Source organism: Vidua chalybeata, chromosome 1 (assembly GCF_026979565.1).
Source record: "Vidua chalybeata isolate OUT-0048 chromosome 1, bVidCha1 merged haplotype, whole genome shotgun sequence".
NCBI classification, from domain to species: Eukaryota; Metazoa; Chordata; class Aves; order Passeriformes; family Viduidae; genus Vidua; species Vidua chalybeata.
Window position 1 is genome coordinate 124,723,022 of NC_071530.1, and position 13,234 is coordinate 124,736,255.

Genomic DNA, 13,234 nt, shown 5'->3' on the forward strand with positions numbered 1-13,234 from the left:
AAAGTTCCCATCAAATCATTGTTAGAATCAAGAAGACTTTGTGAAACCCCTAACATCTGTATCCACGTCCCACATGGTGGCTCTGCAATGAACCCAACTACCCCAGAGACTAACTGTTTCACCTCCAGCTGGTTTCTGTAGTCAGTGAAGATTTGCACATGTGAAGTCTTGAGTCAGCACTTTTGTTCCACCTCTGCATTCCTTCATTCTTGACCAGTGGTTCTTCTGCTCTACTCAAGCCTTGTAGATGTCCTATAGAGTGGTAGGCCATTGTATCCATTTGGTGACTCTGTAGTGTTTTCAGTTTAAAGTATGAGTTGTGAAATTGTGGTTTGTAGGAAATTTTGGAGGCTAACAGTAGGCTGTAGGTCCAAAAAGACTGGAAACAAATGTTCTAGCAGCTACTCCCCTTCAGCTGTATCTTTTGGCACAATTCGATGTCATCAGCAAAATACAGTTTTCATTGATTCTTGTACAAGGAAAGCACAAAGCATGCCAGTACATGGAAACCCAGAGGAACGTTCCATCTCTTTAACCCTACTGTAGACATTCCCGGTTCTTCCAGACAGTTAGTTTATTTGGATTTAATTAGTTGAAAAAAACCTTTCAAAAATCATAAGCTTAATCAAGGCCTTATACTTGCTTTTGAACAAGAGTCACTACAGATGGTATAAAAGGGTATTTTACCATAGTAATCTGGACTCTCACCTTAACCTGTAATCCTGCTAAAATGGTTAGCCAAAGACAGTTCCAAAGGAGAGGTCTGTCTTTTACTGGCCTCTTTCTTTCTTTTCTCCCACCTCTCATGTCCCCTTTGCCCTCCAGCTCCAAATACCTTTTGATTTAATTTGTCTGCCTCTGCGTTTAGGAAGAAGACAATATTGGATGTTTCTCTTTATTTGCAGCCCTAGTCAGCAAACAGGCTGGCCAGGAAGGTCAGGGAGGTCAGAAAAGAGAGATGCAGAGAATGAGGGACAGGAGCTTGTGATCTCTTGACAAAAGGGAAGAATCAGGCATGGAATCAAAACAGAGGAGTAGGAGCAGGGTCTAAAGGTGATGGGTAGCTGGTGGAGATGGAAGGATAGGAGTTGCATAGGCAACAGGAAAAGATTAAGTCCTTCAAAAAGGTGGGCAAAAATCAAGCAATCTCAGACATGACTAATTCTGCACTCCACAGGAGTGAAACTATTCCCTCCTGTCATTTCTGTGACAGGCACTCCTCAAGGCCCCCACTGCTGCTAGAGCTCCAATATCTGAGGCATTGTGCCTCACACTGGTGACATGCTCTCTGCCACAAGGGCCTTACAGTTTAGCATGACCCAAAATGCAACAAAGAAGTGTAACAAAATATTGCACGGGACCAGGAGAGGAAGGACAATTGCAGCCTTGGAAGGCTACATTGCATTTTATGTTGTATGATGTCACAGTGATAGTCGAAGTAAATAATGGACACGTAATGTACACAGATAGCAGCAACCCACCCTCCATCTCAGGCATTTCCACTGTCTTTTTTTCTCCCATTCAAGAATGAGGAAATCCCAAGCACCCGATTTAACCTCTTTTCCAAGGGCCTGTTGTTGTTGTTAGTTAGGGTAGAAGGCTAACACGGGCACAGCTGAAGCACAGCACGTCCTACTAGAGGTCACAGCCTTTGACTTGTAACATTCTGTGAGAGCAGCAGTAAGGAGCAGCTGGACACGTACAAGCTTTGCTCTGACTCAGTCTAGAACAGCCCATCTCTGTCCCCTGTTCTGCCCTGCATCGCACTGTCACAACTCTTTGCAAGTGAGCTGGGTACAGAAGTTACTTTTCAGCTGGACCAGCTCCCAGGGAAGGCATACAAATATTCTGCCAGCCAGCATGGGAAGAGTGTCAGGGGCAGGCAGGGGGGCAGCAGGGCTTGTAGAAGCTGCTGGAGACGTTCTGCTCCAGAGGCATAGGACTGGCCTCAGCTGTGCTTGTGCGAAGCAGGTTGTTTTACTAAAACATTTTCAGATTTCCGTTTTCAGATGCCTAAATGGATTTTGGTACTCAAGCTGGACACCTTAGGTTTCATTTTCCTAGGATGGTAATCACTAAGCCAGCAGTTCACCTCCACCAGAGTGAGGAGGCCCTGTTCCCAGACATGCAATCCCATCATCTCTCTTTTGTCAGCCCTGCTACCTGTGAATGAATGAAACCCTTCAGTCACCAGTATTGGTCACTAACCAAGCAGAAACAGTGACCTTTAAAGAAACAGCTGCCTGGTTTTCTGCTGTGTCATTGAGTTGTATTAGCTCACAGGCAAGTCAAATAAGTTCCAGAGCCACCACAAATGAGGAGGCAGGTTCTTTGTCTGGGAAGAAGTTTGGGTTAGAGGAGAAGGAAAAGAAGGAACAAGACTTCCCCCTTATGGCAAGATCAAGCCACTGGATATGCTTAGGTGCTCACGGATGCAGCTTGAGAGGGCAATTTACACGTGTTAAACCAGGAAAACATAAACTCTGCAGGAGCCAGCAATGCTGCAGTTTGCTGCAATCCCTAAATTCATGCCTATTTCCAAGGAGGAAATGGTCCTAGTTCCACATCTCTTATTAATGTAGAAATACTAATTAAAGTTTAGTAAATAAAATTGGAGAAAAATCAGTTCTCAGCCTGCAGGCTTCTGTGCTTTGAAGAAACAAATACCTTTTGAATCTTCAAAAGGAGGTACATTGAGGTACAAAATTGAGGTACATCCCCTAATTATCATTTGTATATAGTATAAGCAAAACTCATTATGAAGAGAATGCAACTTTAAACCACACAAGTGCAAATTTCCCATGAGTTCCTAATGCAGAGCAGTACCATGGGTTTAAATAAGCCTTTTCAGTGTCCCTCACCCCTGCCAGTTCCTGGGATGAAGTGTGCCCTACCTGCCTTAAGACAGGGAAGATGTTCATCCTTGCTAAGCTCCCTCTCACCACACACCAGAAAAAAAGTTCAAATAGACTGATGTGTTTCTTTCTTCATGCCAGGCCTGCATCAATTCTAACTGCTCATCCCTCTAGCATGGACTTTGTCCTCACTTAACAGAGCGTATTATGACATGGCCTGGAGCTAACCACAAAGATAGCAATTACTCCTCTCTGTAGTGTTGGCCTGCTTTTCAAGAGGTCTGGGCAGTCCTAATTCTTCAAGGAGCAAAAGGGCCTGAGGATACCATCACCTCTGGAAATCAATCCATTAGGGATAAGAAGAAGAAGTGAAGGAAGGCATGGGGGCTTGTGGGAAGCATTGCTTCCATTCAAGGAGCACATCAGTATGAAGCTGCCACAGTCAAGGGGAGAGAGTAAATAATCTAATAGAATTTTCTTACAGGCCAAAAACTCCCATGAAAGCCTGGATGGCTGCACACCACATCTCTGAAAGCAATGACAAATCACATTATGGTCGAGGCATGTAAAATAGTTCTGTCAAAGCAGTGACTCCTGGCATGGCCGATTTGACTGAGACAGTCCTTAGTGCTGCTGCCTGGTTAATGCTGAGGCCTTGAGGGCAAGTAAACTATCTTCTGGCTGAAGTGTTGGGCTGAGGCTTCCTCCAAAGGAGAGAAATGTATCACATGGACAAAGTCATTCCTGGTGGTGCCACCCCTGGGGGTAGCTCACTTCCATACTTTCCACCAAGGAGGAGGGAGAGAAGACCGAAGTAGTTGCTGTATCAGCAGCTACTGATTGCTCAACAGCTGCTGAGCAGCACCTGGACCCACGGTCAGCCTTAGCAAATAACTGCTCCTCCCAGTGTGGGACCCAGCTGTGGCTTCCCATTACCTTTCCAGCCTCGGAGTGCCTTGACTTGGCTGTGATTACTGTGCAGCAGCACAGCTGCAGGGCAGCAGAGCAAGGGCTGCAGTACATCTGCCCAGCACTTTTCCACACACAGCTTTCCACCCAGGAATCCTATTGTCATGAGACATTAGATGTTTTAGGCTCATTAATTCTGGTGACACAATCCAGAAGTGTATTTTTAGAGGGAGTGAGCAGGTGTCCATGGCAGCATTTTAGCTGACAGTGCTGCAGAATTGCTGTTCAGGAATACTTGGTTGTTCTTTGTATCTTGATTTGTTGCTGAAAAATATGGTTGTTCTTAATATTTTACCTCTTCGTAGCTTCAGGAATGGCCTGGATGAGACAAAGAGAAACATTTGCACCCTTGAATGGACTTTGATCTAGCAGACTGCCACTAGGAAAGTGGAGAAGTGGTACTAATTATTCATCTGTAGTATTGATTGTAAATGATGGTTGGGAAAGGGAATATAAATAAGAAATTAAAACTAATGACTGTTCCAGATTGAAAAAATATTTTAGTTCAGAAAATTACATCATGCTTTTTTTTCCAACAAGTATTGGAAATCTGCATAAAAATTATTCAGTCAGAAAATTGGTTGCTAGTGTTAAAAATAATGACAATCTCTATCCAGTTACAAACTATTTTCATTAATTTTTTTTGCATAAATACCTTAAATAAAATCTTTAAGGCTGCTGTAATATAATCCTCCATCAATATTTTTAAACTGCTAGACAAAAATATGTAGGCTCATAGAGCTCATTTTCCAGAAGAAACAATACAGTAAGAGAGTTTGATCCAAACCCATCTGAATGTAATTACTAGGATGGCAAACAGGCTTCTAATGACAGTCACAAGCATCATGCTTGAATCTACAAATTATTTAGTTTGTCTGAGCTCCCATTCTTTGTATATGTACCTATACATTTTATTTTGCTGCAACAAAATTCAGGACATTCTGCTGGCTTTGGGAAATTAAGGACCGAATTCCCATTGCTAAATATGAACAGAGATGCTGCTGTATAGAGGCTGAAGTGATCTCTAAAAACATAGAAAAAAAACCCTGTCAAGAAATTCATTACCACAGAGCAGCCTATTACAAATATGTGGTCTGACCACAGGGCAGGTACTTGGAAGCAAATCAAAACTGAGTAGAAAAAAAAAAAATTTTCAAATTCACTAATATTAATTTCAACTAATAGCCCACCTGCTAAGTGTAACAAACCTGAACATATTGTGATCATTAATGCTTTAATGTAGCCTTTTGTCAAAAAAACCCCAAAACCAAGCTTGAGACAATGTTGAAAGACAAATCAATGCCAGTGCCACTCTCTCACATACTGAGGTAAAAGGCTAGAACAAATTCCTTGTCCTTAGGCTAAGTATGATTAATTATTACTTACAAAGACACGAGAAAAACATGGAGAGCAGGAAGGAGTGCTGAGGTCTTAGTCCAGAGCAAGAGCTGTGGTGGTGCATGAAGAGATGTACATTTCTCAAGGTGAATACTGCCCTGCTCTGATACCAGAAATGAGTAGACAAGGTACTGCAACCCCTTCCCACCCCAAATAGGAAAGGGCAGGGTCTGTCTAAGTTGTTCAAGGTCTGGGCAAGTAAGGGCTCAGGTCCTGGGGGGGAAGAGGGGGTTAGTGAAAGGAGTTCAGGCCAATGCTCCATTTGAATGACAAATGCTTCACCATTGTGACTTCTTTTCACAGCTGACTGCATTTAGGAAGAGGCTTGAAGGATTGCAGCCTGAAGCAGTTGACCTTTCCCACCTCCCTTTCCAGGAAGCTGGAGGTCAGATAAAAGCTTCTGAGTTCCATGGCACGCTAAACACCACGGGTGGGGTGGGTCTCATGGCTGTGTGCCTGAAAGGAAGCACCATCAGAAGGGCTGCAGGTGGGGGCAATGGCCACAGGGCCATCAGCTCCTGGCAAAGCAGCTGCAGCCCCAGGGAAGTGAGCTGAGCCACTCCTGGTGCACAACTGTGATGCCATGGAGTCCAGCTCCATGCAGTCTTTCTAACTTTGAATTCTGCAATAGTTTTGTTTTTCCTTTCAGACTTCTCAAATGGTTTTGAATTGTCAAGCAATCAGAAGTAAAGCCTGGAAGACCTGAAAAAAAAAAAAATTTTTTTTGAATCTTAAGAGTGATTTTTATGGGTATGTATATCTCCTATCTCTGTTGATGTCCTAAAAATACGAAAAAAAGGATTTTAAAAAATAACCTTGAAGTTAATTTTTAATACAGGAATCATAATTAATGGAAACTGCAGAAATTAATTTTGAACTAAATGCATACTTCAGATGCCCCAAGACAGGGATGTATTTAAAATGACAAGCAAACAAAATCTATTACATAGACAGAAATTGCAGACAGAATAAAATTTAAACAAGTCATTATTTGAAATACAAAAATGTAACATATATGTTATTTTAAAATAAGTTAGATGAATTATTTTTCTACTTTCTTTTCCCACCTTTCTAAATCTTGTGGAAGGACATATGCCTCAGGCAAACTCCAGAACTATTTTCTTTGTGGTAAAAGAAAAGAGTCTTTCTGTTTCAAAAGCTATCTGGTCAGAAATACAGCTAAAGCTATACAGGAGGAGAAGTAAAGCTTTTGATTTAGTACAGCATTAATGTTAGGAAAGATGTTTAATACTCAATTTTCTGAAGTGTCTTTACTGTTAGATATCACCCTATATCAGTATGCAATATTCACTCTCAAAAATGATGTCTGCTACCCTCTTTTTGGTGGTGGTTTTTTTTTTTTTTTTTTTTCCTTCTTTTTGTATCAAGGTAAATTAAAAAAAAATAAGCCAAGTTATTTTCTTGGTTAATATTACTTCACTTCCAAGTTACTTGTTAGAGGGGGATCAATTGTCCTGTGTTGGCTGGAACAATCCTGTGTGCAACCCCTTTTTTTTGACATCTTCAGACACTGTTTTCACACAGTCTGCATAGCCTGCTCCTGCCTTTGCAGCCTTACATCCTCCATGAGGTACTCTCTGGGATACTTTTTGGGTGCTGTTGTGCGAGTGTTTCAGCAATAGTAAAATCTGATTTCCCATCTCTAACTACAAGATAGGGTAACAGAAGAAAAACATAGAGGAACTCCTATAACCCTGTAATCTAGTTGGCATATACCGTGGTTGTTCCCCTCCATCTTATCTGCCAAACACCAGATGAATCTGCTGCTATGCCAGCAGATTAATTCCCATGCAGCAATGGTGTGGACAGGGCCTGGAAACAATGGAAGAGGGGCAGAGGGAGAGAAAACCTTCCCTCTTCCACATAGTCAGTGGTCCTATCCACAGCAATGGGGACACAGCAACAGAGGCTTTCCCTCTAGTTGCAAAAAGCCACAGCAATGCTGAAACACTGCTCCCTTATTCAGTGCTGTGCTGCTGCCACCACTTTTTGACTTATCACAGCATTTATATCAATGAGCCCAAATCATAATTTTAAAAAATGGAATTATTTTACTGTCTTGAATTCCTTGAACTGGTGACCAGATCTTAAGAGCTGATGAAGAAACATTCATGAAGAAACAAATTCTTTATGTATCCATCAAACTACGGTGTAACAGCTGAATAGCTGACCTGTGTCTTTTCTTCTTCACTAGATCCTTTTCCTCCCCTTCCCCACTGGCTGCACTGTATAACCATACCACAGGGATGTTAATGTAATTACTGGGCAAGACAAATCAATGTGGGCTTTGAACTGCCTGGGTGTTATGTTCATGTCCTCTTTTCTGGGGCAGCCCTTGTACAGCCGGTGAAGGGAAGCAGAAACATGCTCCCTAATCACCAAGTCCTCAAAGGACTAAAGCAATGCAGATCTTTTTACCATTATAGTGGTAGTGTTACAGCAGTTACAATGTCTGCCCAAGATTCTGCTGTCAAATAACACACTTCAGGATTCCCAATGCAGCTACAGGAAGTGTTGTTCCACTTTTTGCTTGAGGCTGATTTTATGAAATCAGAAGCAAATCCTTAAAGAACTTAAGATGATAATCTGGTTGAGTTTAATTTATGAGAAGCCTTTCTTGTGTTTAAGAGAGCGATTAAGGATTTGCTTTGTATAAACTCATGTCTCTATCTGCTGGCATCAGAGTCAGGTATTGCTTTGTCTTTGTTTTAGAGTCAGAAGCTTGTGTCTCTGGGCCTGGTGCCCTGCACCACCTTGTTTGACAGCATCCATCTACCATGGGCACAGCTTGAGGGGCAAACAGTGGTGGAAGGTGTCAAACAGGTGTCTGTCCTGGGCTTTTACCACCTTCCTAATGTTCTGGTAAATATTCCAACACTGCTTTCCTGAGAAGCTGCCTTAGCAGGGAGCAAGGGCTATGGAGAAAACTGGTGTTATTTTAACCTCAAGAATGAGTATATTCAACTGAGATAGACTGTGTTGTCCAATATTTAGCTGGTGTAATTTTATATACACATAAGCCTGGGTTTAGTAGAGCGGCTATTTTGCATAAAGAAAGGAAAGGGAAAGAAAGGAAAGAAAGAGGATCTTCCAGTAACTTTTTTATAAAAAGAAGAAGAGCAGCAGAAGGTCATCAACTGTTTTAACATTTCTGGGGTTGCAGAGAGTGCCCTTTGAGAGAGATTCCTGTAGGGCATTTCCATGTCAGCTCATTCCTTGTGTGTACTTTTTATAAAAACTATCCTTGTTTTTCCCATCATTGAGAATTCAATTTCTGTTTTGTGACTCAGTTTTGTATTTTTTACCATTTCAGAAGATGCTCTATCCCTCTAAAACATTACGGTTTGCTGGTGCTGAAATGCCAGAAGGATTTGTAGTGACTTTCACCAAACCACCTGAAAAGTAGGTCAGTAGCTATACAATTTCAGGAGAGCTGCAATGCCACAGTAGAAACTGAGTTAATCCTGATGTATATGATGAATATAGCTCCTAACCTCACTGCAGGGGACAGTGTGGACATGAATATATCTTCATTAATCTTTACTCAATTGCTTATTTCCAAAGGGGAGGGCCTCATGACATTTTCTTTTTCATTAAATACCATGGGGCCAAATCTCTTGAGCTTGTTTGTTCAAACAGAGGCATCTAAATCCAGATTTAGCCCATAAACTCTCATGAGGGGAAAATAAAATTTCATGGTAAGAAGGATATGTAATAAAACATGGTTTAAATCAATTTATATCTGGAATTCCTCTTCCCAAAGTAAACCTGCAATTAGCTTTATTTAGATAAAGGACAAACTTCTCATGGTGATGGTTCAGCTAAATGTGTAGATTTAGGTCTAAGCAGCTACACAAAGTCACTATTAAAACCCTACAGGAAAGCCCTGGTGTATTCTGACTTAGTGAGTTTCCCTTGAGCAGTTCCTGCCTGCTGTATTTCATTTCAGCCTTGGTTTGTTGCTTTTAAATAGCTATTTTTAAAATTCTGAAATCTCTTTATAGCTGGCAGACAGAAAGCGTAGGCTGCAGGCATAGAAATGGGAAGGAAAAAGGAGGGAAGGAGGGAGAGCAGATCTGAAGTACATCAGAATGAATGCAAACATTACATAATGTAACATGTAAACACTTTAAAAACAACGTTAAAGCCTTTTTAGATTGAACTGACACCAGAGAACAGAGCAGGGGTAAGCACACTAAGCTCACATATACTGCATGGAATCCCATCCAGAACAGTTCCCATTGACCTATAAACCCTTGGACTGATGTGATGAAAAAAGGCAAATTAGGTGTCCATAACTTAAAATAAAAATAGAAATAGCCAAGTAACTATAGGTTGCCTCAGATGGGGACTGATGGGGAGATGAGGGATTATGCAAAGGATATGGGTGGCCAAATCCTTTGGCCAAATCCGTGGGTAAACATGAGCTCCTGGTGGGATGTGTGGCTTCAGAGGACTAACAGCAGGCTGCAAGAAGCAGGAGATGAGAGGGAGAAACACTGCAGTAACCAACCCACTACTCAAATAACATCCAGACTTCAAAGGCTGCACATCAGGAGGGTGGTGGGAAAATGGCAACAGAGCCATTGCTGGTGCTGCTGGGACGATCAGCAGAGCGGGCTGTGTAGAGGGCTGTGACAGTCTGATGGCCCTGAAAGGTTTTGTCCCCATGAAGAGGGGACTGCACTGGTGAGAAGCAGCTTCTGTGCAAATCAGATGACACTGCTGAGAGGTAGAGGCATGAGTGAGAGGACCACAGCTGTCCTCCAGGGCTTTTCTTTGGATGAGGGAGCTAGAAATACCTATAAAAAATCTAATTATCTAGTAAATGAGGAGATAGCTGAAATGATCTGTCATAGGCTGTAAGTAACACTGTTCAGAAAACAAAGTTCTAACAATGGCTTTATGGGTGGAAGCTGGAGCTGGGTAAGTTCAAGCTAAAAATAAAATGTAGATCTTGACCAGTGAAACACCTTATGACAGGATGTGGTTAGCTTCTGTCTCACATTAAATCTTTAAATCAGAATTAGATTTCCTTCCTTAAAAAAATTCTCACATTCTATCAGCAGAGGATTGTTCAGCACTCTGCTCCCAGGGCAAAGGGTAGAATTCTAGAGAGTTATGCTGAAGCCTGCAATAATGCACCCTGGACTTAAAATCTGTGACTTTAGAATACCCACCCTTGAGCAATATGTGATTAGAAGGGTTGCAAATGGGTATTAATTAACAACGAAAAGCTAATCAAAGTGGGGTGGTAAATCAGGCAACCATAAAGGACAAACTATAAAAACAAGCTAAGTTTTAGCACTAGAAAATATGTGGGAAAGAAAAGTGTTTCCAGTGAGAAATATTGCTCCTTCAAACCAGCCCTATGTAAGATAATTAATTTATTGTAGGCTTTTTGTGGCTAATGCATACTTAGAAATTCCTCACTTGTGCATAGGTACATCAATTGCAAAAAGTCCATGGAGTGTAAGCCTGTGTGGGGTTACATCAGGCTGTATATTTTCAGCACAGTCACACACTGAAAGCAGAGATGAGACTTGGGTCCTTCTCCTTCACAGCAAGATTTTTTTCTTTGAGTGGAGGATATCGGTTTCTGTGAGACACAGCTGAATGGCTCCAGCTTTGCCCAACAGAAAAAGGCTGCAGATGAATTTGCTATAGGAAAGTAAACCTTAGAAGCATGTAGATGCTTATGAAATCCTTTTGGGATTTCATCCCTAGTGTCTTAATGCGTCTGGTTAATTGTCAAGTGCCAAGTTTACATTCATCAATTAAATGAGAATGATTACAAACTGTCTTACCCATTGTCACAGAGGCAAAGGTTCCTTTCAACTCTAATAAATTAAATTAAATTGGCTCAAACCCTGCAACCCTAGACAGATTGGCTTTATGTTGAGAGGCATTAGTTTGATTGACACCTGTCTGGTTGACTGGGAATGGTTACTAGAATGAATAGCATCAGACAATGGGGTTTTTTATGTTATGGTAGGGATTTTCCATGAATAGGGACAACATCAGCTGGTGGATGCAGCACCCGGGAGAAGCATCCAACCAGTTATATAGCACCAGTGGCTTTAGGTTATAATATAGGAGTCTTATGAAGCCCTGAACATGTGAATAAATGTGTGTAAATATTATCATTGTTGTTTTTTCATCCATCTAATTCCAGTTATCAAGCAGGAAACCCTGTGTATTTGCAGAGATCAGCAATTCAGTGACAAGACATATTTCACACGTGAGATTTTCTCCACGATTCTTCCCAATTAGCAAATGCTGGGGTGACCATCAACACCTAGAGTTTAACTTTGTTATCAGGAAGGGGATCTAGATGATCTTTACCTTGTCTGTGTATTTTAAAAAGTCTTTTACACCATAACAGCTGCCTTCTCACTAGATCTTCCTGTTTTTTAATAGTTTCATCAGATCACTGTCTGCAAATGTAAGGCCCTACACACTGGTAAATCATCTTTGCTAAACCTCATCTACCCTGCATTTACTCTAAGGAACTGCTGCAGCCTTGCATTCAGGATAGGGAAGCTATACTGCCACACCAAACACCACATGATTGTGTTCTGGCAGCAGATGGTTGCATAGAATAGTAAAATGGTTTGGTTTGGAAAGGATTTAAGATCATTTAGTTCCACCCCCCTGATTTGGACAAGGATACCTTTCACTAGACCAGGTTGCTCAGAGCTTCATCCAACCAGGTCTTGAACACTTCCAGGGATGGGACACCCACAACACCTTTAGGGATAAGTAGTTGTCTGGGAGCAGTTCTGCATCACTGGTGCCAGTTTGGCTACCCTGCTAGTACAAATCAAGATGGTTCTACTTAATCCATTACGCCTTCTTTCTCCTGAGGCTCTGGCACATTGGACTTTTGAGAGCAATAGGAAAAACTTGAAGGAGGATGCACACATTTTTAAAATTTACTCAACTATTTTAAAGGCGCCTTTTGCTAACATGTTGTGTAGTTGAATTACACAGCTGTGTTATTCAAAATGCAGTTAAGCTGGCTGCAATTTTGCAGACATTTGAAATTGAGGGTAGATAGCAAGGGAACTGAATGTCTCTGGTTATAGGCAGATCACATCCTAACTGGATAAGAAAGGCCTAACGTTCTGACTTGCTCTTATAAATTTAGGTACAAAAGAATTCAAAGTGACAATAATCAAAAAACAGGTCAATGAGGTGGAATATACCAATAATTTCATCATGTAAGTGATTGACAGCTTAATGCATTTAGCATTGTGTTTTCTGGGCTACTCCTTGTAGGTTACCTCATCCTGAGGAACCTCCAGTCAAATTTAACTGTAGCACTATTTTCTGGCCTCTGCTTCTAGAATCCCTCCTTAAGCAGTGTCACATGTGTCTTCCTTCCTTTTGATGCTTTTGGTGTGGTTCTCACAGCAGAGGCACAGGGGTGTAAAACCATCAGCAAACACCTCCAGTGAGGGAGCAGAAGCAGCCTGTGTGGCGGTTTCAGCAGGCTTGGTAGCAGATGGGGGTGAGGGTGGATAATGGTGCTTGTGGTGTTTCTCACTCTGAAGATAAGGGTTCTTTCTTATAAATTTCTGTTTCTCGTCTCAGACATGCAAGCACAGCAGATTTCAGTGTTTTGCTGCTGACTTGTCCATGTGCTACAGACTGTCAGTAAGAATGGTTTGTACAGCAAAGCAGCTGGCACTGTTTGTATGGCACTGGAGATCCTGTGTCCATAACATGCGAAGAAGCTGTATTTTTGCACAGTTTATGATATAATTATGTAATGACACCAGAAATTTATGTCTTGAGCCTAGAGGGATGTTTGGGAGACACTACCTTCAAAGTTTCTTTTTGAGCTGAAAGATGAAGAAAACTCAATGTAGACAGGAGTGGCTTGGGTCCAGCCCACATCTCACTGAGGAGAAGCTGTGCCCTAGTGGCTGGTAGGATATGATATGTCTAGTCTGAAAAGGGTGGGGAGTTTTGGCATCTCTGTGCTA